This window comes from Scyliorhinus torazame, chromosome 23 (genome assembly GCF_047496885.1).
Source record: "Scyliorhinus torazame isolate Kashiwa2021f chromosome 23, sScyTor2.1, whole genome shotgun sequence".
Lineage (NCBI taxonomy): Eukaryota > Metazoa > Chordata > Chondrichthyes > Carcharhiniformes > Scyliorhinidae > Scyliorhinus > Scyliorhinus torazame.
The window spans coordinates 40,793,584-40,819,438 of NC_092729.1; the positions used below are offsets into that span (position 1 = coordinate 40,793,584).

General features: G+C 45.3%; 1 long non-coding RNA gene across 1 annotated transcript; it reads left to right on the forward strand.

Annotated features, from left to right (window-relative positions):
* Positions 1-1,810: 1,810 nt before the first annotated feature.
* Positions 1,811-8,042, forward strand: LOC140399742 (uncharacterized). The gene is made up of 3 exons (XR_011937837.1): positions 1,811-1,861; positions 4,774-4,801; positions 8,001-8,042. It is a non-coding gene; the product is annotated as an uncharacterized lncRNA (long non-coding RNA).
* The last annotated feature ends 17,813 nt before the right edge of the window (positions 8,043-25,855 follow it).

Genomic DNA, 25,855 nt, shown 5'->3' on the forward strand with positions numbered 1-25,855 from the left:
GGTAATTCGGGATGGGTAATGAATGCTAGTTCAAGACGTCAGCTCACCACCATCTTGTCAAGGGGTAATAAGGGCTGGTAAGGAGCCGAGCCAGCGACACCCACATCGCATGAATGAATGAAAAAAACTCTTGTTCTCCTCATCCTTCCAACAGAAACGACTCAATTCATGTTCTCCTGCATTAAAATTAATCAGTTGTGTTTCCTTCGCATTATACATCTCTGTGTCGTCTGTAAGAGCATCCCTCCTCGCTCCTCATTACACTCTCCTGCTTCCTCGCATCTGTGATTGTATTCATTTTAATTGTGCCGTTTTTTCAGATTATAATCCACTCCCGACAAGTCAGTAGTGAGTTTGCAATCAGTCGTCACTGTTCCTTTGTTTCTAATTGCAGATTTACATAAACCACATCTCTCAGTTGATTTGGATGGTGTTAGTGAGGGTGGAGATATCACTTTCAATTGTACAAGCCCCCTGGAGCGTCCTGGCATTGCATTTTACTTATACAGGCAAGAAGAACCTCCTTTAGTCAGTGTCAAACCCCCTGATGAAGACAGACATGCTGTCACCTTCGCCATCAAGAATATCGACCACTCGAAAATAGGAAACTATACCTGTCAGTATGAAGCAAACATCAATGGAAGAAACCTATCCTCGCCTCACAGTGACGCTGTCAGGATCACTGTTAGAGGTAAGTGAGATTGGCTATCAATATATCCATTCAATTTTACTGAAGGTTTTCCCCACATTAATTTCAATCAGCGATCCTGGTGACACTAACTACTGTAATTAACAATTCAAACGTATGTGGGCATGGGACAGATTTTTTCCCCTCCGCAGGTTTCCAGTATTGACCCAATGGATTGTGAGCATCACAGGTGTAACACACATACAGGTGGGAATAATGGAACATCTGTCTGATAGTTGGCACACGGTGGTATCTCATGAAAATTCTCATGACTTACAGCCAAAATGAGCAATCGGTCTGGTGTAAATGAAAGGTAAGACTTCTTAAAATCAATGGATTGATTTGAACCCCATTGCTGATTAGCAGTTTTCACTGTGGACCACTTTTTAAAAACTCGGAAAAACGGACTGATACAATCAAATTATCCAAATAATGTTAAACCAAAATAAAAACATTATAAAATATACCACAAGGTCGGAAAATGCTGTATCATGTTACATGCAGAAGTGAAACGGCCAAATGGCGTTTTAACTGCAAGTTTTCAAAATAATGATGAGCTTTGATTGGTTACATAAGCAAAAGGTCTGTGCAGTGGCGAGGGAATGTCTAAACAGGAGATGTTGGTTGAACATCATTGACGAAACGAACAGAGCTGAGATTATTATAGTGTCTTCTCTGCAGGCATTTTTTGTGACGTGGCGAATGCAGCTTGAAATCTTGGTAGAAGCATATTCAGTAACTTTCAAATGGTAACTGGAATATATACTGAATTAAAAGTTAATGGAGGATGAAGAACGAAAAGGTTTGGTGGGAGATAGAGACTAATTGAATATGAGATTAAATGTGACAGCACAGATGTTATGGATCGAAGGATCTCCTCCTCGTTTGGATACTTGTGTGTTCCTACATCTAGTTTTCAACTTCTGTTTATTTTCTCTCCCTCTGGCCTGGAGAAACTGTTTGTGCCTGCAGTATTCCCGTCTCAATTAGTGTCCCAACAGCAGTACCACATTGTTGACCTTGGGTAGAAGATGCTCATTCACAATGTTCTGTTCTTTCTCCCATTGTCTCATTCAGAAAGTAAGTCTATTGCTCCCCTAGCGGCTGCTGTTGGTTCTGCTGCGGGTCTAATTCTCATCCTGGCTCTCCTGGGCGCCTGCCTCTGGCGGAAAGGTAGGTCATACTCGGTATAACAACAGGTCATCGTACATGCACCGACCAAGGTGAATGTCGCCTCTTCGTGAACACTATGACCCAATTCGCTAAACAATCCAGCCAATTAGGCACCACGGTAGCACAAGTGGATAGCACTGTGGCTTTGCAGTGCCAGGGTCCCAGGTTCGATTCCCCCGCTGGGTCACAGTCTGTGCAGAGTCTGCACGTTCTCCCCGTGTCTGCGAGGGTTTCCTCCGGTTGCTCTGGTTTCCTCCTACAGGTCAAAGACGTGCAGATTAGATGGATTGGCCATGATAATTTGCCCTTAGTGACCCAAAAAGGTTCCAAGGGGTTATTGGGTTACGGGGATAGGGTAGAAGTGAGGGCTTAAGTGGATCTGTGCAAACTCGATGGGCCGAATGGCCTCCTTCTGCACTGTATGTTCTATGTTCTATATAATTGTCTCTGACACGTAGTGCATGTCGAACATCACATAAAGGATGAGATAGCCAATGACGAATCTTGAAGAATCGTAGGCAGAAAATAACCTTGGGCAGATGAGTAAATATCAACTGTTACTCGAAAATTCAGTGGCACTGTGTTCACAAGAGCTAAACGAGTGGCTGGGCTTGTGACTCACAACCATACAGCTGATTTTGCACAGGTATTACTTTGCTATCACTTGCGACAGAACGTGCAGTATCGCTTTGGAGGATTACAAAAAAAGCAAATGTCTACCCCAGCACTGTCAGATTACGAACAATGGAGCCTGGGTTCAGAGAGGTGATTTTAAACACGGTGTTCAAAGAAGACATGATATGGAATCTGCAACATGACAGAAAAGACAAAGGAAGACAGCAACAAGTTGGTAAAATATAATCTTGTACATATATATGCAAATTGTTCAATCAGTGTTCAGACTAAGGAATGACTGCCATGGACTATACTGGTGACGAATGGTTTGGCATCATTCACCCAATATCTGGATGTTGCAATGGGCTCAGGGCACCGCAGCGACAATCTGGGGGATGTGTGAAATTGACTTCCTTGTCTAAGGTACAGCTTCTCCACACGATTCTTCAATCCACTGATTCCAACCCCACTGCCATCGGCCATTGTGTAACTCACATCAATTGAAATGGACATTGAGTTTGATATCACCACACGCCCCACGTTTAGACCCATCCACTACATTAGACGCACCAACTGCTCAATGGACACTTGCCCATAGAAACCCCCACCACACTGGAATTTTCCAGGTCATTCCACTGAGTCACACATTGGTTTCAGTTCGCACAGTGGACGCTCATGCCAACACCTCTGTCGGGAAGAAATTCCCTCACTTTGCAAACTTCCCCACATATCAAGACTATATTCTTTTGCAAGTGTTTAATTAAAGGTCTTCTCCTTGAATGTTTTCTATTGCTCATAGATCTTACTGCTCAAAGTCTCTTAAACAATCTACCATCCCAACAAATATACCAGAGTTTTCTTTGCTGAATGCTAGCCGGGATGTTATCATTGTTTTAAACCCGACATCTCTCAATTCCATTAATTCTTTATTCATTCCTCATACCGCTGACCTAAATGGACTTCCAAACAGGAACTATTGTTCTCATCCCCACTTCCAATCGCACCCTCGACATAGCTTTGAATCCAATGACTTGCTCTCCCTTGTCTGCATAACCACCTCTGCCAAGTTCTGAATTCAGTCCGTCAACACCTTCATTTTCATTAACCTCACCCAAACTCCAAACGAAACTGTTTAGTCGTGTAAATTCAGCTTACACCGTCGTAATAATCACACACAGTGCCATCCACTAACACGACAGTGGGAATCACTCTGGATGGGACGTGAACTAATTCTTCAGGGCACTTTTTATAGCATCCCTACTGTTATGGGCTAGGCGTTTTCAGAACACCAAAATGTATCATAGAGTTCAAACAACCTCCCCCTTTAATGTATTTTTGGCTTTTCCGAGCACACGACTTGTTCCCTAGAAGTAGGATTACAATTATGGACACGTGGGGTTTTAAACACAAAACAATGTTTATTCCATGAACTCAACTTAACATCTTAAATAAATATTGGATCTCTTAACACCCCTTACTTCAAAGATATCTCCGAAAATATTGCAACAGTAAACAATTCCTCTAAATGTTCCTTCAAACTTCCAAGAGACTTAACACCTTTAAACAGAATCACATCAGGTTAAAGGCTTTACTCTTATGAGTTTAAATCACCCAAATGATCCAGAGATAGTATTTCATGGCAGAGATCCAGCTCACTGCAAACACAGACACTCCCAATCTCTTTTCAAACTGCAAAACTAAACTGCAAAATGGCTGAACTGCTCAGCTCCACCCACTCTCTGACATCGCTGTTTTCTTAAAGGTACATTGCTTAAACATCCATGTCTTAAAGGTACTTTCACATGACACTGCAGTGCGGAAAGAGACCATTGGGCCCATCAAATCTACTTCGGCCCGTAGGAAGAGCACGCTACTTAAGCCCATGCCTCCACCCCATCTCTGTAACCCATTCATCCTGTCTAACCTTTTGGATAGTAAGGGGCAATTTAGCATGGCAAACCCACCTGACCTGCACAGCTTTGGACGGTAGGAGGAAAAGCGGAATATCCGGAACAGCCCACGCAAAACGAGGAGAAAATGGAAACCCCATGCAGGCAGTCCTCGAAGCCGGAATTGAACCTGGGTCCCTGGCGCTGGGTGTCAGCAGTGCTAACCACTGTGCTACAATGCCGCTAAGATTCAGAATCAGCAGTCAAACAACCTGAAATTCTCCATTCATGTTTAGATTGGCACTGGCGTCTCAAAGAGCCTCACTGCTCTTTGAAATTCCATGAAACTTCCATTCCTGCAGACGCAGAATTGGTTCGCGGTTTCTAATCCGTGTGTTTCCTTCACAGAGAAAAGAAAAGAGAACAGTCAAACCAGGTGAGACCATTCCCGCTAATACTCAGTGACATGGGTCAGCATAATGCTCAGAACGATTCGATGATTAGAAGAATGTGTGCTCTCTGGGTGCAGTGTGAATTGTGTCTTTCAGATACGAGATTTAGCAACTTACATGTAAATAAGCATCTATCAGACACACGCACACTGGAAAACACAAATACACATGCAGAAACACAAAGAGACACGATTCACAAATCATAGATGCACCCACACACGTGCAAACATTCGAAATGAAACCTTCGCACTAATTCACTGTCAACCATCCATGGCCAAGGGCGGACATGTGACACAGTCACTCAGACACACAAAAGCACAAGCACGCCTACATTCACACACGCACACACTCGCGCACACCCGCACACATTCTCATGCACAGTCACATTCACCCACACGTACCGACATGACACACACGCTTTCAGCATCTCAAATTCGCTCACACACATTTACACACGCACTCACAAATCAGATACTCACACTCATACATGCAGGATGTAAATACAATCCACACTCCTACATACACACTCACACCAATCTCGCAAGTGCACTATCACACACATAAATTCTCTCACGCACACACTCACAATTGCAGACTCTGACACGATCCACACACTCACATTCACACACTCAGACCATCAAACGCACCACATACTCACTCACACAGGCATCCATTGACACGCAGACTCATGCGCATGATAGGAGGGATGTGAATGAACTGAAAATGGTGTGGAGGAAATTGACCATGATGAAAGCAAATTACTGCGGATTCTGGGACCGGAGACATAAATAGAAAATTTAGTGACACTCTCAGCAGGTCTGACAGCCTCTGTTGAGAGAGAAGCAAGTTGATGTTTTGAGTCTGGATGACTCTTTGTCAAAGCTGTGGGGAACTGGGGATAGGGTCAGATTTATACTCGTATTAGTGGAGGGGCGGTGGTATTTGAGCTGGACAGAGCCCCAGCTTTATGTGGAGATTGAGAGAGATGTCATGGGAAGTAATATCAAAGAATGTAAAAGGGTTGACCAAGGTTAATAATGATGCTGACAGTGACACACTGAGAGATTAGAATACATTAATGGTAGAACACAGGTATGTGGCGTGTGAAAGCGCAATTAGGAACACGTTGCATAGGCCCAAGTTGGATAGGCAATGGGGGGGGGGGGGACAATGGTGAGGAAAAAACATATCGATGGAAAAATCGAAAATACGTTATATAATTTGTTTTTAAGTAGTTGAAGGTGCAGGAGAGAGGTCGTAGTCTTAAGATGTTAAACTGAGTGCTAAGTCCGGGAGGCTGTAACGTTCCTGATCAGAAGATATGTTGTTCCGCCTGTTGGCGCGTGGCTTCACTGGAACATAGCAGCAGGCCAAGGACGGACATGTGGACGTGAGCGCAGGACGGTGAGTTAAAATGGCAGCGATAGGAAGGTCTGGGTCCTGCTTGTTGGCGGACCCATGGTGTTCTGCAAAGCGGTCACCCAGTCTGCGTTCAGTATATCCAATGTAGAGTAGGTTGCATTGGGGGCAGCAAAAACAATTGGCCAGTTACACGTGAGCGCTGCATCACTTGAAAAGAGCGTTTAGCCATTTGTGTGCATGCAGAGGTGCAGTGGGAAGAGAGTGAGATATTTAGGGGTTGGGGGAGTAGACTCCGGTCTCTCGGATGGAACGGGCCCTCCGAAATGCTGACATGGGGAGTAACGGAATATGTGTCTGGCGGTGGCATAATGCTGGAGTTAGCAGAACTGGCTGATGATGATCCTTTGAATGTGGAGGGTGGCGGACTGGAGGGGGGAGTGAGGACAAAGGAAACTTGTCATTTTTCTGGGAGGGAGGGGATTTACCAGGCTGTTGCTTGGGCTGGGGAGTTTTAGTTATGAAGAGCGAGAGACGTGGGTCGTGTTCCATGGAACTGATTGGACTGAGGGAGGAATAAATGTAAATACGTTGATATAAATCAAAATAAACGTGAATGAAGTTGCAAGAAAGAGCTCACAGTCAGAAGATGTTAAGTCCAGAAGGCTGCAACGTGCCTAATCATAAGATGGTGTTGTTCCTCCAGTTTGCGCTGGGCTTCAGTGGACATTGCAGCAGGCTAAGGAAGGGCATGTGAATGTATAGAATTATGAGGGGTGCATATAGTGTAGACAGGAAGAAACGTTCCCCCTTGGTTAAGGCATCAATTGCGATGGGGTATAGTTTAAAGTAAGGGGCATGTGGTTTATAGGGGATGAGAGGGGAAAAACGTTTTTACCCAGGGGGTGGTCGGAGTTTTGAACTCATTGCCTGAATTTGTGTTGGTGGCAAAGACAAATGGAACAGAAAATGAATATTTAGATGAACACTTGCGATTCAAGGAGACAAGGTTATGGGCCAAGTGGTGGAAAATCTGATTCGAAAAGATAGGTTTGGCCACCGCAGATGAGAGAGGCTGAAAGGCCTTTCTGTACTGTATAACTTCATGCTTCTATGGCTATGCACACTCATACACCACTCACACACTCACAAATCACTGTCACACACATACACACACGCACATGCGCAGTCACACACCAGTCCCACATCCGCACAGGACACAAACGCACAGACCACTGACATAGCGACACGCACACACCACTCAAACACACACTCTATTTCTCACATACACGCATACCTATACACACATAAACAGACCGTCAACATAATCGCAGGCAGAGCTTCAAAAACGCACAAAACTTTCACATAAACACCCGTACTTAAATACTGACACAGGGACACACCCACGGAAACACGCACATGCAGACACAGTAGCACTCAGACTCACCACAAGACACACAAACCCGCCAGTGCGCGTGCGCGTGCACAAACACACACACACACACAATTAAATAGAACCTCAGGCTCTCACTCACACTGAAACTCTTATATGCACACAACATGCACACCCTCAAGCACCGACACACTTGCACATTCAAAAATGTTTTCGCGCACACATGTCCAAACACAACCCTTAACAGATGTATTTAAATTTCAGTTATGGGCTGAAGCCGTGACACAGAAACATTTCTTGGCCATTCCAATTGTAAAGTATTTACACAATACACCGGAATAATCCCTGCAGCCCATTCAGTAACAAAGAATCTATCACCTGGGGTGATACCAGATGAAGAGGGCTGAATGTTTTTTTTCTGTTACTTGAAGGGACACAGTGTCTCCTGCCGACCAAAGCGATGAACCTGTTACATGTGAGTTCAGATTTCCATTCTTACAGCCAGAATTGTCCTTTGTGTTCGGATATCTGTTATCACCTCATGAATATGTAAGTGCAGAGATTCCCGGCACAATTGTAGCACCGTTTTCAGATATAAGCTAATGGATCAGCGGCACTGTTCTAATTGACATTGGCCATCTTTCTCTAAGTCCCAGTTAGTATAGGTGATCCAGAAAAAGCATTGAATGTGCTAGTGATCAATTCAGCTGGGTCTCTGATTGACATCAATATACAATAGTATATTGTGGTGTAATTGGATCATGCATGTGAAGGGTCCTTGGAGAGCAGTGTATCATTAAATGTAGCAACAAAAGTTAACATTTCTGAAAATAAACTCGAAAGTGGTTTTATTCTGAAAGGGTGGAACTGAAAAACATAGAAAGTGAAGCTAAATAAACAACCAGCCTTGGGCAGGAATGGAGTGTTGACTTCAATGTTGGTCAACAGATAGCAAAATGGTCAAACTAAATATATCTGAACAATTGAGTGAATCTAAAATATGTGCATGGATGGTCATGGCAGGTTCGCATTGCTGCATAATTCTATTAGTGGTAATGGAAGGCTGAAGGGTTAATGACCACAGTTCTTCAACTTTTTGAGAGTATTTTCATGGAGAAATCACAGAAGGATGTGGCTGATTGTGGATCAGAGCAAACCCAGAGAACATTAAAATTAATGTCACAAATAAACTAAGTGTGAATTAAAAATGAGATTATTTAAAAGAAAAAAAGAACGAATTTCATTTATATATTATTTGGAAAGCTAATTGGTCACAAATCGCTGTATTTAATATTCTTTTTTTTTTAAATAGTCACACAACAGACCTAAAGGTCACATGCAACTCATTAATGAATGGTCAAATATTCTGAGAGTTGAATCGTCAATGTGTTGTTTTCAAATTGTTTTGTTTCGTTTAGATGCTGTTGTTAACCGACAACCTGAGCCGGAGAGTAATAAGGTAAGTTCTAATTGGCTCTGAGAGTGTATGTGAGGGGGGATGCATGTGACTTGTGTGTGTGGGAGAGTATGTGCGCGCGAGATTGTGCACCTGGTGGGGGTGGATGTGAGGGTATATGTGTGCTTTCGTGTGTGCGTGAGGGATAGTGTAGTATGTTTGAGTGGGTATGTTTGAGTTGTGTGTGTGTGGAGGAGGGAGCCTGTATGTGCGTTCGAGTGTGTGAGTGGGGGTGTCTGAGTTTGCATCTGGACGTGTCAGGGAGAGTATGTTTGAGTTTGTGTGCTCGGGAGAGTATGTTTTTTGAGTGTGTCAGGGAGTGTCTGTGTCTGCAGGTGCGTGTTAGGGGCAGTGTGTGTGCTTGCATGTGTGTTTGCGAGGAAGAGTTTGTGAGTGCATGAGTGTGTGTGCTTGAGTCTGTATGCGAGTGATATTGTGCGTGCTTGAGCGTGTGACAGGGTGAACGTGTGTATGTTTCAGTGTGTCTACGTGGGTGTGTCTGAGTGTTCGTGAGGATGAGTGTGTGTTTGACTGGTGGTGTCTGTTTGTCTGTGTGTAATAGAGAGTGTGTGTAGTTTACCTGTGTGCCCAAGGGAAAGTGCATGTGGTTTAGTGTGTATTTGTGGGAGAATGTTTGTGTGCGAGAGTGTAAGAGTGAGTGTGTGTGTGCTTGAATGTGTATTTGTGGGAGTGTGTGTCCATTGAAGAGTGTGTGTGAGATATGGTGTGTACATGCTTGAGTGTGTATTTAGTGAGCAAGGTCAACAGCGTTCGTTGAATTCCAGTTCAGACTGACCCCATTCATGAAGGCACCACATTCTCAACCTCGTCCTCCGCCTGAGGCGTGGTGAACTTCAGGTTCCATCACCACCAGCCAGCCCCCTCAAATGGGACAGCAGCCTGAAGTGAACTGGCACAGTGGCGACATTACTGTTTTTCAACTTCATAAGGAGTTGAATGTGCGTGTCTTTGTGTGCACCTGCGGGAAAATGTGTTTGTGTTTTCGTATGTAACTTTGAATGTATCTGTTTATGTATCTGGAAGAGAGAATATGTGAGTGTTTGAAAAGTGTATTCTTTGATGCTCTTTTTATTTCGTTCATTCTTTATCAAATAACGTGCTGCCTTGCATCACTGAACCTTTTCTTGCGTTTGCACACAATAATTCTCTTTCCCCTCAATAGATGTTCATTACAATACATGCTGTGTCCATCATATTTTGATTTGTCTTCAACATGCCACCGAATTTTATGGAGCTAAGAGAATCGAACGGATATGAATTTGTCTAAATATGTTAGACAGCTGATCCTCAGTAAATAGAGAATTATCGAACAGTGATGTGTTAAGCTGCCCTTTACAGGGCATGGAGTGGATTGAACGTGTATTTCTAATTATTGCAGCTGTGTAGAGAACAGAAAATTTTATCATCTGAACATGCATGTTTCTATTGTTTTCATTCAGCAGGCGTGAACACCTAATGTCCTGCACCAACAATCATTGAGCCCACCATGAATGTCAAGTTCTCCCGACCATTAACCACGAAGCAAAATTCTAATTGTACTGTGCATTGGCAATAATAATACTCTTTATTTTTACAAGTAGGCTTACATCAACACTGCAATGAATTTACTGTGACAAGCCCCTAGTCGCCACATTCCGGCGCCCCTTCGGGTAAACAGAGGGAGAAATCAGAATGTCGAATTCTCCTCACAAGCACGTCTTTCGGGACGTGTGGGAGGAAACCGGATCACCCGGAGGAAACCCTTGCAGCCACGGGGAGAACGTGCAGACTCCGCACAGGTCCGCACAGACAGTGACACAAATCGGGAATCGAAACTGGGGCCCAGGCGTTGTGGAGCAAGATGCTAACCACTGTGATACCATGCCGCCCAAGATCACACCTGCCCAGTTTCTTGTACCTAACTTCAGGATGGACATAATTGTATGGAAGGCAGTTCAGTGAACGTTCACGAACACAACTCTGGGGTAAAGGGGATAAGGCTGATGAGGGCCGGTTAACCAAATCAGGCCTGTACCCAGTGTGTTTACAAAATGAGAGGTGTCTTTAACATGCAACGTTCTGGGCTAACACGGTGGCGCAGTAGGTTAGCCCTTCTGTCTCACGGCGCGGAGGTCCCGGGTTCGATTCCGGCTCCAGGTCTCTGGCCACATGCAGTTTGCACATTCACCCCGTATTTGGATGGGTTTCGCCCCCATAACCTAAAGATGTGCAGGGTGGGTGGATTGGCCACGCTAAGTTGCCCCTTAATTGGAAACAAATAATTGGGTACTCTAAATTTATATTAAAAAAAGCATCGAATTGTCTGCGTGCAGGGGTGCGCTGTGTATGGATGAGGTGCAGCGTGATAGGGTGGCTGCAAGACAGTGCTTCAACTAGTGCGGTATCTAAATTCTGGGGGTCGGAGGTTGGATGCACAGGTTCATAATAAGGAGTCCACCACTGTATCCGGAGATAAGGAGGAATGCTGTCTCTCAAAGGGTCATTAGAAACTGGAATGTTCTCCCCCAGAGAGCAGTAGACATTTGGATATTGAATATATTCGCGACTGAGTTACATTTATTTCTGAAAGACAAGAGAGTCGAGGGGTGGTGGGGCGGGGCCGGGGGCAGTCAGGAAGTGGAGGTAAGGGGGCAATCAGATCACCCCGCTCCTCTCGAATGGAGGAGCAGGCTGGAGGAACCGAATGGCCTATTCCTGATCCTATTCCATTTGTTGTCATAAGACCATAAGACCACAAGACATAGGAGCAGAATTAGGCCACTCGGCCCATCGAGTCTGCTCCGCCATTCAATCATGACTGATATTTTTCTAATTCCCATTCTCCTGCCTTCTCTCCATAACCCCTGATCCCCTTATTGATCAAGAACCTATCTATCTCTGTCTTAGAGACACTCAGTGATTTGGCCTCCACAGCCTTCTGCGGCAAAGGGTTCCGCAGATTCACCACCCTCTGGCTGAATAAATTCCTCCTCATCTCTATTTTAAAGGATCGTCCCTTTAATCTGAGAAGGGGTGCTCTGGTTCTAGTTTTTCCTACAAGTGGAAACATCCTCACCACGTCCACTCTATCCTCGCCTCGCAGTATCTGGTACGTTTCAATCAAATCCCCTCTCATCCTTCTAAACTTCAACGCGTACAGACCCAGAGACCTCAAACGTTCCTCAAACGTCAAGTTCTTCATTCCAGGGATCATTCTTGTGAACCTCCTCTGGACCCTTTCCAAGGCCCAGCACATCCTTCCCTAGATATGGGGCCCCAAACTGCTCACAATACTCCAATTGGGGTCTGACCAGAGCCTTATACAGCTTCAGAAGTACAGCCCTGGTCTTATATTCTACTCCTCTTGACATGAATGCTAACATTGCATTTGCCTTCTTAACTGCCGACTGAACCTGCACGTTAACCTTACGAGAATCTTGAAAAAGGACTCCCAAGTCCCTTTGTGCTTCTGCTTTCCTAAGCATCTTCCCATTTAGAAAATAGTCTATCCCTAGATTACTCCTTCCAATGTGCATAACCTCACACCTTTCCACATGGTATTTCATTTGCCACTTCATTGCCCACTGTCCTTGCTGGTCCAAGTCCTTCAGCAGCCCCATTGCTTCCTCAATACTACCTGTCCCTCTACAGATCTTTGTATCATCTGCAAACTGAGCAACACTGATCACTATCTTCTCCCAGATCATTAATGTATATTGTAAAAAGTTGTGGTCCCAGTACAGACCCCTGAGGCACACCACTATTCACCGGCTGCCATTCTGAAAAAGGCCCCTTTATCCGCACTCTCTGCCTTCTGCCAGTCAGCCAATCCTCTATCCACGCCAGCATATTACCCTTAACACCATGGGCTTTTAAATTATTTAACAGTCTCATGTGCGGCACCTTGTCAAAGTCCTTCTGGAAATCTAAATAAGTGGCGTCCCTGATTCTCCTTTGTCTAACTTGCTTGTTACCTCCTCAAAGATCTCTAACAGATTTGTCGGACACGAACTCCCTTTGACAAAGCCGTGTTGCCTCAGTCCTATTTTACCATGCACTTCTAAGTACTCTGTGGTTTCAGCTTTAATAACAGACTCCAAAATCTTACCAATGACCGAAGTCAGGCTAACCGGCCTATAATTTCCCATCTTCTGCCTCGCTCCCTCCTTAAACAGTGGTGTTATATTAGCCACCTTCTAGTCCTCTGGGACCCTTCCTGCCTCCAGTGATTCCTGAAAGATCATCACCAATGCCTCCACAATCTCCTCAGCTATCTCTTTGAGAACCGTGGGGTGTAGTCCATCCAGCCCAGGTGACTTATCCAACTTTAGACCTTTCACATTCCCCAGAACCTTCTCCTTAGTAATGGTCACTGCACTCACCTCTGCCCCCTGGACTCCTGGAGCTCTGGCATCCCACTGGTGTCTTCCACCGTCATGAACTTGTGACGATTGATTCTCGAGCCCCGTTTCCCTCTATCAGGATGTGTCCCTTTGAGGCCTGGACGGCGGGATGTGGCTTCTTACCACCACTTATCACGTCGAGTAATGTTCTTTCTCTGTCGAGTCAGCACGGCAGCACAAGTGATTAGCACTGTGGCTTCACAGCGCCAGAGCCCCAGGTTCGATCCCCTGCTGTTCTGTTATGCACCCTCTCTGGCCTGCAAAATCCTACCAACTGTCCTGGCTTGATGCAATTCACACCTCTTTAACCTGGGGTTACCCCACCTCTGGATCTGTAAAGATTTAACCACCTGCTAATGGTCGCATTCCAAGCATTGTTTGGCATCTTTGAATTTGTCTATATATGTGTTTCTGGAACATGCCTCTTCATTCACCTGAGGAAGGAGCAGCGCTCCGAAAGCTTGTGACATCGAAACAAACCTGTTGGACTTTAACCTGGTGTTGTAAGACTCCTTACTGTGCCTTTACCGTACTTTCAGATTCACTTCCCTTTGGACGAAAAACGACTTGCCTCAAATACGCACTAAACGTCCTGTTTCTAAACTTACATCTCCTGCTCCAGACTCTTGATCCCTCTACTAGGGGTAATTATTCTTCTTACCTACTCTATCTCTGCCCTCATAGCTATACACGTGTGGCGCACCCCCCTCGCCCTCCGCCCAGCATTCTCTGCTCTAAGGAGCACAGCCCAAGCCTAAACACTCTCTCTACAAAGTTCAAACGTTTCGGCCGAGGAAAGATCCTCCTGTTCCTGTCTTCACAGCCTTCCTATCGTGTGACGACCGGAACTGCACGCTGTACTGCAGCTGTGGCCTAATGAGCATTTTGTCCAGGTCCATCAGAATCTCCCTGCTCGTATATTTTCTGCCTCGGCTAATAAAGACAAGTATCCCATGTCTGCTATTACCCACCTCACCTACCCGTTGTTTTGCCTTCAGCAATACATCTATCTACACACCAAGACTCTTCTGGCCCTTTGTACTTCCTAGAGGTGTACTATCCATTGTGCATTCCCATTCCTGTGAGTCCTCCCAGAGTGCAGCACCTCACACTTTTCCTGGTTGAATTCCAAGATGGAGGGCGAAAGTTCATAGGATGAAGTTGTTGAAGTCAATGTTGAGTTCAGAGTGTGGTAATTGGCTAGTCGGAAGAAGTGTTGCTGTTTCGCCAGTTGTGAATATTTAGCATTGAGCCAATTTCCCCAGTAACAACTGTTCCACCTTGCTGTTGAATGTTTGACACTCTTGTGCCACCTTGGTGTCCGAAAAGAATTCTGCGGAACTTACCTAAGACTTTCAAACAATTGACAGAACTTCTGACCCATTTCAATCTTTATTTCAGGCCCAGCGTCAGCGAGGCATCGTGCAAGCTCAGGGCGACGAGACAACAATCTACGCAACGGTGAAGCTGTAGAGCTTTGGCAGGGATCCTGCACCCTCCGCAAGAAATCCAGGACTTAGCCGCCCAATGACAAGCAACATGTCACCCAAATCAATATTGTCAAAGGAAACTCGTTGTTTACCCGGAGGCATTCAGAGAGAGATCAAACTTCTCGAGACGTTCATCTCCACTCCTTTATTGAATCTATTAGGGGCCTGGGGACATTCTGCTTCTCTGTGTTGCTGATATTGAATTCAATCTGTTCTGTGTAACTTCCTCTGCTCCATAAATATTAATGGCAGTAGCTAAGAATATTGAAACATCCAAAATTGTCTCCAATTGTCCTCCTCCATCAAGAGTCCTTTGAGTCAACGAGTTCCCAATTTTCAGTTTCTCCATTTAATTTCTGGACTGACTATCGTTAGAGTAATGTCTTCTGCTGTATAGATTCTCCAATCAGAGCTCATGGCGTATCTGCCTCTACCTTATGAAATAGGTTTAACATTGTAACCACCACAAACTGATCACCTATCGATTTTCTCTCCTCAACTGAATCATAGCTATTCTCATTACTTTACATTCAGAGCAAAGGAGCAGCTGTGCTCTTCCAACTTTAAGAGCAATGTGTCTCTACTGAGGTGCACTGACCAGAACACAACACGTGCATCACAGGTTGGATCGTACTATGCTTCTGCGGACCTGGAGCTGGAGCGGACAGCTCTTTCCAATTTACAATTCTGAGAGCATTGGGACTGTGTCACTGCCTCCGTGTCGCAGCACGCTGCCTTCTACCGGGTCCGAGAATGTGACCTCTCTGCTAATCAGCATATTATTGTCTGCACAATTGACAGAGTCGGCACAGAGCCCATCATGCACTCAGGTAGTAAAACCGGAGATTGTGGGAAAAGGAAGCTTCTTCTCAAGGACCATTTCTCTCATTGTGTTGTGGGAATTAAAATGGATTTAGGAAGTTACAGGAACATTGATGTCCTCCTTTTGCTGATAGATTTCACTCCAATACAATGCTGAGTCACACCTGAGCTGAATGGCAGAAGGCAAATCTGGAGAGTGTAATCAGATGACACATACGGACTGGGAATTAATCCCTTCCACTGATTGCAATGAGTTTCTGTCCTTTGAGAATTATGGGATTGCTCCCTTCCTCCACAAGATAGTCCTTTCTGTTGAAAGACCAGGCTGTTCTAAGCACATTGAAGTTTAAGAGCCAATGTCCATTACAATCGCACTCATTGTTTAGTTTTGGGGACGCCTATGTTCTCCAGTTATAGTTATTTAAGGTGCTTTGATCGATTCATTGTTTCTGAGTAGACATTTGCTCATGTCTATTGCGGCGGAAGTTTTTTTTTACAGTTATACTTACTTGAGGTGATTTGAAGATTTGTAATTTGCTGCAACTATGTTTTGAAACGACACTTATCGTTGAGGTTCTCAATAAATGCCCCAAACTTTCACAATGTCATGGTCTGGTGTGTTTCTGTTTACCAGAACACGGTCAAAGTGTCTCGTCAGGATTAGTCCTGGCACCATTTACGTGGTGTATGCAGAATCAACTCATTGAAGCGGGACATGACATTCGGAGGTCCGGTCAGCTTTGATTTGGACAGGAACACATTATCTAATATATCAATAAACTTGCCTCTTAACTGGAAATAACGTAAAACAGAGATACGGGCGCGACATCATAGTTTGCTCCGCCGAGCGCAGCCCACATCCCTCCAATAAATAAAATCAAACTTACCCACATAATTGAACCTCCTCATTCCTGAAAGCCTCCCTTTACATGTTTAGTGCCAACTCGTTAAAACATTCATCTCCGTCCTAAAGTCCAGCATCTTGAATTAGCTCCGGTGGTGGGAGCGGGGTGCGGGGAGGGGGAGATGGTGGAGGAGGGGGGGAGGGGGGGCTGCATTGCCTCTCTGCCGGCTTCCGAACTAGGTTACAGCTGTGGCCAGAATAAATACTTTTGGGACATACAGGTACAATGTACGTACAGTATCCATGAAAATGTTTGGAAAATTAAAGAATAGAAATCCAAGACTGTTTAGATAGAGATTATTGCTGCAATCATTTAACTGACAAATTATATTTTAACACTTGAAAAGGGCAGCACGGTAGCACAACTGGGTAGCACTGTGGCTTCACAGCGCCAGGGCCCCAGTTTCGATTCCCCGCTCGATCACTGTCTGTGCGGAGTCTGCAAGTTCCTCCCGTGTCTGCGTGGGTTTCCTGCGGGTGCTCCGGGTTCCTCCCACAGTCCAAAGATGTGCAGGTTTGGTGGATTGGCCATGCGAAATTGCCCTTAGTGTCCAAAATTGCCCTTAGTGTTGGGTGGGGTTACTGGGTTATGGGGATAGGATGGAGGTGTTGACCTTGTGTAGGGTGCTCTTTCCAAGAGCCGGTGCAGACTCGATGGGCCGAATGGCCTCCTTCTGCACTGTAAATTCTATGATAATCTGTGATGTTCTATGTTCTATACATTAATCAGGAAGAGAAAATGGGATTGCAGATGCTGCATCACGAATCTGATATGGAGAAGATTGGAATGTTCGAAGGAGGAGAACAAAGACTGAAATTGAGATACTTGCATGCTTAAATGTAATATATGCGCCTTAACGAGCATTAGTTGTGTTAAGTAATGGGAAATATATTCAGTTGAAAGACTTTAAAAAATGAAGTCAACGTTTTATATTGCTAGATCATTGTTCAGGGAAGATGTGGTGAACGTAGACATTTCACCCGCATTTTATTATAGGCATTTGGTGCAGTAAGGGGTAAATGTCTGGGTTAGTGTTTGCTTGATTGCTGCAGTAGTGTTTGAAACACCCTGGATGCATGGCAGCTAAGCTTGTTGCTCCGAAAGTCTAATTAAAACATTGTATAGGTTTGGGCTAATGGGTTTTATGTATTTTAAAAGCGTTCCCCGTGGAGCAGTTAAATAGAGACAAGGTGTTGACTTTAATAATGTTATAAAGTTCAACCCAAGAGTTGAAGCAGTCAGTTGTTACCGGCTTCAAGAAAGTTACTTTCAGCTGGAAGGTGAGTTGGTAAGGTTTCTGAATATTTGAATATTTGAACATTCAGATATTCTGCATTATTCTGGCAGGGTGTCAGATCATTTCTTTCCACAGTCTCAAAAGATCTCTTCAAAGTGGGGTGTTCGATATATCTCAACACATTAATATTCCTGAACGCTAACTGCAGTTTAATGTCCTTTGGAATCTGAGATGCTCTTGCTGCTTGAGTGAAAATAAAGATCATAGTTCAGGATTATTGTGTCACTGTATTAATTAGCAATGTTTAAACGGGAATTGTACTTTATTTCTTGTGTTATATGAAAGAAATTGTGTTGGCAATACATTTTATTCTTTTTTAATTTATTCATGGGATCTGGACTTCGCTGGTTGGACAAGTATTGATTGGCCATCGCGAATTGCCCTTTCACTGAGTAATCTGCTCGGCCATTTCAAAGAGTATTGTCAGAGTCAACGACATTGCTGTTACTCTGGAGTCACATGTCGGCCAGACCATGTGAGAACGGCAGATTTTCTTCCCTAAAGGACATTAGTGAACCAAATGGGGGTTTTGCGACAATCGTCAATGGTTTCATTTTCATCATTAGACTATTTATGGCAGATTATTATTGAAATCAAATATCACAATCTGCCGTGGTGGGATTCGCACTTGGGCCCCAGAGAACTACCCTCGGTTTCTGGATTATTATTCCAATGTGCCACGTCCTCCGTTTGCTGAGAAAGCCCCCGAGGACAGGTAGACTTTCCTTACAGTCTTAGAAAATTAAAACAAATTATTGGCGTTCGTGTCCAGTATCTTAGCCATTGTTTGTGTCTAATCCATGATCGTAATGGAAAGTCTGATGAAGGAGCTATGCTATGAAAGCTACTGATTCCAAACAAACCTGTTGGACTTTAACCTGGTGTTGTCAGACTTCTCACTGTGTTCACCCTAGTCCAACACCTGCATCTGCACATCATGATCGTAATAAATGGCACGATTGTCCCAGTCAGAATTTCATGAATATCTCCCGGGCTCCAATTGACCAAAGGCTTCATTGGACCAGCCGTATCAACACTGTGGTTAAAAAAAAAGCAGGCCAGATATAATGAAATCTGGAGAGAGTTTCACATTTCCTGGCTCGCCAAACCCTGTCGATCAGCTTCATGGACACACACCAAGTGTTTGAGGAATATTCACCGCTTGCCTGGATGATTGTGACTCTGAAAACAATGCGGGTAAATGCAGCTCAAGACGGATATGTTGTCTTTGGCGCGCATAAAACACAGATTCACAAAGAGACTCGCACTGAACAATTACTCAGGCTAGAGAGAGAGAAACTGTCAGTGGTGATGTCACTGCGAACATCCACACTCGATGCTGACAGAGGAGTGACACTTCCCATCCTATCCCCTTCGATTCTATCCAATTCCATCCCCCTCCATCCCACCTCTATCTCATACGCATCGATCCCGTTCACCCACGCTCCACCTCCACCATCAAAACTGTGTTAAAATATATGATACAATTTGTATCAATGGGGTGAAGATACAGAACAGTCAGCCATATTTAAATCGAATGGCGTATGTGCCACAGTGAGCTTGTGTCGGAAACAAAAACCTTTGTTGCTAAAATAGAGATGTCTAGACGTCTAGATGGTGTAGAGGAGGAAATATGGGCTGGTTAGGGGCTGGTTTAGCTCACTGGGCTAAATCGCTGGCTTTTAAAGCAGACCAAGGCAGGCCAGCAGCACGGTTCAATTCCTGTACAAACCTCCCCGAACAGGCGCCGGAATGTGGCGATTAGGGGCTTTTCACAGTAACTTCATTGAAGTCGACTCATGACAATGAGCGATTTTCATTTTCATTTCATTTCATATCACATAGATCCAGCGGTCCAGGTAAATGCCATGGGGAATATGGCAGCCTGTGCAATATACATTAAATTAATAAATGTGGAATTGAAAGCGAGTCTCAATAAGAGTTACGATGGCAACGAGCATCGTTTGTCCTCAGATAGCGATTTTCCAGATGGCGGGGGAGGGGGGGAGAGGATTAGCCGCAGAATGGAGGTGGATTCTGCCATGTTTGGTTGCTCTGTTCTACCAGTGACTCCATGTCCACACAATTTTAATTGGCATTGCATTGGCCATTACAATTGCAGTTCCTGGGAACATGCGGGCAGTCAAGAAGGGCTAACAGCTGATCCCATGAAAGAAAATAAATTGTGCCACTGAATCGACAATTGGTTCGGGGCCACCTTGAAAACCGAATGTACCTTCAAAAGCCTCAACAGTGATTTGAAGTGGACACAATTACAAAATATAAACTAAATTTCATGTGTTCACCAGACTCGGATATAAAACTGCATTGCACCGATCAATGCCACAGCACGACGAGTTAAATCAATCAAAGTAATGTTTATAACATTAAACTAATTGATTTAATAGCTTACATTGTTGCCTATCCGAATTCATTAATTTACACAGGGCCAGAGAAGTATCAGTTCTAAACTTGTGAAATGCTTTGTCGAATCAAAAAACACTGAGAAAAGAACATGTGAATTCGATAATTGTACATATATAGGCCTTGATATAATTAATTGTGTTGTAGAATAATGCAGAGCAGAGACCTTCCGGTCCATCATAACTATTTCCGATGTCCTCTGTTCACCCCCAAACAAGCATTTATCCAAATCAAATAGAAAATTGCAATTTAAGCTGCTCCCACTTGCATATCAGAGAGCGGTCCAGATTACTGCAACCTGTGTTCACAGAAACATTTAATTCGATCCTTGCACCAATCCTGAATTCAATGTCATATAGGCCGGCACGCTGGCCCAGTGGATAGCACTGCTGACTCACTGCGCCAAGGTCCCAGATTCGATCCCGGCTCTGGGTCACTGCCCGTGTGGAGTTTACACATTCTACCCGTGTCTGCATGGGTTTCGGCCCCACAACCCAAAGATGTGCAGGGTCGGTGGATTGGCCACTCTAAATTGCCCCTTAATTAAAATTAAATAAATCAACGCCCGCTGGTAACTCAGAAACATTCAGCGACTGGAGACAGACTTTAATTATTTTCTTTATTCAAACACTTCCTGATTTTCGACTCCACCATCAAATCCACCCTTAACTATCTCGGCTCTCACGTGAACTACCGCAGTTTCTCCAATTGGACGAGATGAACATACTAATATTGTTGTGTTGGATCTTCCATAAATGAAGCTACAATAAAGCTTTTACACAGAATGGGTGGTGGAGGATTGGAAATCATTTCCTCACTGGCTCTTGACGCGAGGATGATTGCCATTTTCAAATCTTCGATTGATAATTATTTTTATTTAATAGATAGGAATAACAGATATCTGATTGAGCAGGTAGCTGGACTTACGAACCAGGCCCCACATATTGCCATTGAATAATGGACGAGGTTTCTGTTAGCAAATGACGGACACATGCAAGCACGTCCTATTGGTGCGTCTGTCTTTTTCTCAGCATTATGTCACATTGTTCCACAATATAAACTTAGCAAACGCTAATTCGAACTCAGCAGTGAGTAGCATAAACGCCACCCTTCAACTAGGTATTGGCAGAATGGCTACATTGACAAAACATGCATCGTGAAATTTACTACTGTGATAAATATAAGAATTGGTTACCTCTTTCTCTGTTCCTCTCTCTATGTTACCATAGAATTTACAGTGCAGAAGGAGGCCATTCGGCCCATAGAGTCTGCACCGGTCCTTTGAAAGAGCACCTTACCTAAGCCCATACCTTCTCCTTATCCCCACACCTCCACCCTATTCCTGTCACCCCAGCTAACCTTTTTTGGACCATAAGGGCAAGTTTTGCATAGCCAATCCACCTAACCTGCAGAGCTTTGGACTGTGGGAGGAAACCGGAGCACCCGGAGGAAACCCACGCAGACACGGGGAGAACGTGCAGACTCCGCACAGACAGTGACCCAAGCCTGGAATCAATCCCTGGACCCTTGAGCTGTGAAGCAACTGTGCTAACCACTGTGCTACCGTGCTGCCCACTGGTTACTACTTCTCTCTCTCTTTCTCTCTGTTTCTCTATTTGGCCCTCTGTTACTGCTTCTCCCCTCTCTCTTTGTCTCTCTCTCTCCCTCTGTTACTGTTTTCTCTCTCTCTCCCTCTGTTACTGTTTCTCGCTCTCTCTCCCTCTGTTACTGTCTCTCTCTCCCCCTCTGTTATGCTTCTCTCTCTCGCGCTCGCTCTCTATCTCTCTTTCTTTCTCTCCCTTTCTCTCTCTCAGTCACTCTGTCTCTGACTGCTCCTGCTCATATTGGTGGTGCCTGTTCCCATAACATGTTTGGTGCTGTGCTGACTGCCTGACTGCAGAATGGGGGAGGAGAGATGGAAAGAGAGAAGTAGAAGAGGGATACTTTCAAGGCCGTGAAGGGAGCAAGCCCGCGGAACTGCTTATTTGATGGGAACCTCCCAGCTGATGGTCCTGCACGCCCCCCCCCCCCCCCCCCACCCCCCAACAATCAACAACTGCCTTTCAGCGAGGAGGAAGCATTTGTTGTTATTCTGTCAGATGTGCTTGCTCCCGGGTGGGGATCTGGTAGACAGTGTGTTTTCTGATTCCCTTCCGGGCTGAGAACGTCGCACACCAGTTGCTCCTGTGCATGGTGAGGACCTATGCTTTTCATTGGTGTAGTCGTCCTAGAGAGGAAGTCCGGACCGTCTATCTGCTCGGCCCCTTCCTTGCTGAACATCTACTTTTGTTCCCCTATCCTCCCGTCCACCAGCTGGACAGGCGTCTCCAGTCACCGGCTCTATCCCAGCCACATGTCCCACCCTCCTGTGAGCCATCCTCCTCCTCCCGCCGTGTCCCTTGCTCTGTCTCCCCTCCCTGTCCTCGCTACTCCGCTAACTTTCTGGGTGGAGAGTAGGGAATACCACTTCCCTCCTCCCTCGGGGCTGGTGCTCCACAATCCTGGCTGTCTCGCGGAAATTCCCTCCATGGTTTCTGGCTTGCACGAAGTGGTTTCATGGACCGGCTGCTGCTGCAAGAACGTCACCTCCTTACCCTCACACATCATACGGACCTATTGCAGCGGAGTTCCCACCTGGAGGTCGCTCTAAGGAGGAGGCCTCCCTCTATGAATTCGGGGCCTGGGGTGGAGGGTGTAGCATGTGGCAGTGTTGTACAGCCATTGATTGTACATGTTCTCCGACTCCCCGGAACTCTGCCATTGTTGCGGCAATGTGGAGTCCATTAACCGTGTCTCTGTGTTATAGGCTGTGTTGTGGGAAAATCAACCACTTCGGGAGTCAGACTTGCTGTGTTCAATCAGTGCTGTTTATTGTTACACGAAGCTTCGGGAGAAAGCGTACGGACCCCCGCGGTACGGTAGCCAACCTTTCTCGTGGTTTGAATGGCATTCATTCATTTTATACTTTGGGTTCACAATTATCACCTTGTTATCTTTAAACATTTTATAGATTGCACATCGCTATTTGTAAGCGTTTTGCCATTTACACATGATTATAGTCAAAGAGGTTTTACAGGTTACAGGCAGCAGCAGGAAGGTAGTATCGATTGTCCCTTTGTTTCAGGAAATGGCCCAAGCCATTCATATTAGCATATCATTGTGTACACCTTGGCTGAAGTCAGCTTTATTCAAGCGGTGTCCCGCATTTATGTATTTCTTAATCTTCCTGTCTGGCTCCCTTTGTCCTGGATCTGTTCCTATCTGTCCCAATGGCATCCCGCTGGGCTCCAGTTATGTCTGCTTTATTCTCTGTGTCTCCATCATATGTGTCAGGCTACCATCTTCTGTGCCAAGTGCCCTTCTGAACCATTTCCCACTTCAGCTGCACACTCCTTCGCTTTCTGACCAAACTGTCATGTGAGAGTACCTTTAAGAAATGAATGTGTAAGCAATGTACCTTTAAGAAAACAGTGATGTCAGAGAGTGGGTGGAGCTCAGCTCAGTTCAGCCATTTTGTAGTTTGGTTTTGCAGTTTAGTTTTGAAGTTTCAGTTTAAAAAAGTGTCCGGCTGGTTTTGCTGAGAGCAGCTTCAATGTGCCTGGCTGTTTTGCTGTGAGCTGTTTAAAAGGAGAAAGCCAGTTTGAGACAGCAGCTTGAGAAGTTCTGGTTTGCTGTGAGTAGCCTGAAGGGAGAAGCCAGGTTTGAAAAGAGCTGGGTGTGTGTCTGTGTTTTGCAGTTTGCAGCAAGAAAGCAAGGTAATGGACCTGAAGTTAACCAAGCTAACTCCCCACCTCAGACCCCCACCACTTCTTTGCTAGGGTGAAGCAGCAGGCGACCATGTACGGCCTGGATGAGCGTGAGCAAGTGAAGCTCACAGTTTTGAGTTTAGACCCTTCGGTCGTAGCAGCCCTTCCCGACCCACAGAATGTAGGAGGAGGCACCCTTGCAGAGATGCACACAGCGATCCTAGAACCGATCGGTTACAACAGAGGTGACCCTATTGAAGGCCTGAATAAGTGCAGGCAGAAAAAGACAGAACACCCCACAGCGTTTGCTGGTCGCCTGTGGATCCATTTTACAGCAGATTTCGGCAATTTAGACCGCGCCCATTTGTCCCAAGACGGTATGGCCAAATGGATCCGCGCCCTTATCTCCCATGCCACAGAGGCAGGACAGAAGGCCGATACAAACTATGACCCCTCAGAAGAAGCGCACAATGAAAAGTTGGTTTTAAAAAGACTATCCCGTGCCTGGGACCAATCTGTCCAAAACAAACCCGTAATTAAGTAACCCGAAGAACAGCAGACAGAGGCAGATATCCACGCAGTTAAGACGCACCAGAACCCCGCATGGGTGAACGAAGGCATGAACAGCCCCCGACAAAAGCCACAGGAGTGTTACAACTGTGGACAATTAGGACACTTTGCACGAGAATGCAATGCCCCACGAAAGCCACAGACAGCCCAGCGGGCAGTCACTCTGAATAAGAATAGGACAGAGCCCATACATAGTTTGAGCACCCGTTCAGACCAGACAGACATGAACGGGACTGACTGAAGGTGCTAGGGCTTCCCCACCTGGGTCTGCGACACACTTTGGGATAGGTCCGGCCAACCAGTAGTTGCAACAAAAGTACGGGGACAGCCCATCGAATTTCTCTGGGACACAGGAGGGTTCGGACCACAATAAATTCCTCCACCATATTCCAAAAAGACACGTGGCCCACTACATCCACAATCAACCTCAGCGGCTTCACAGGCCACTCACAGCAGGGACACATCACAGCCCTGTACCCATTCAAATTGGCAATATTACGACAAGGCGCGCCATAGTTTTAGTCGATCTACCCCACACAGCAGAACACATTTTGGGCATTGATTTTATGAACTCCCACCACCTTTCATTTGATCCAGTAAACCAATGTGTCTAGAAAATGGCAAAAATCCGCAAGAGCCCCCGCAACGCTCACAGTAGGTGAGCATGCAAACAAGATTCGCGCAGTCGGCGATTTCTGGTTTGGCCCGACCACGATTATCACAGACAAGGAGGTTAGGGCAGTTCTGCAGAAGCACAGGACAGCATTCGCGACCCACAAACACGACTGTGACCGGATGACTGGTTCCGTTCAAATCACAGGACCTGGCCCTAGACCCCAAAAGCAATACGGATTTCCCGAAGAGGCAGAGGGGAAAATCTCCAAATTTATCGAAAGCTTATTCGAGTCGGGCGTACTTAAATCGGTAGCGTCTATTAATAATGCCCCGATTTGGCCAGTGAGAAAGCCCGATGGATCATGGCGACTGACCATCCATTACCGGGAACTCAACAAAGTCCCCCTCGCACAAGCCCCCACTGTAGCCACAAGTCCCGAGACCATGCTGAAACAGGGACTCAATTCACGATGTTTTACGGTTTTGGACGTCAGTAACGGATTCTGGTCGATTCCATTGACAAAAGCGTGCCAATACAAGTTTGCCTTCACTTTTAAG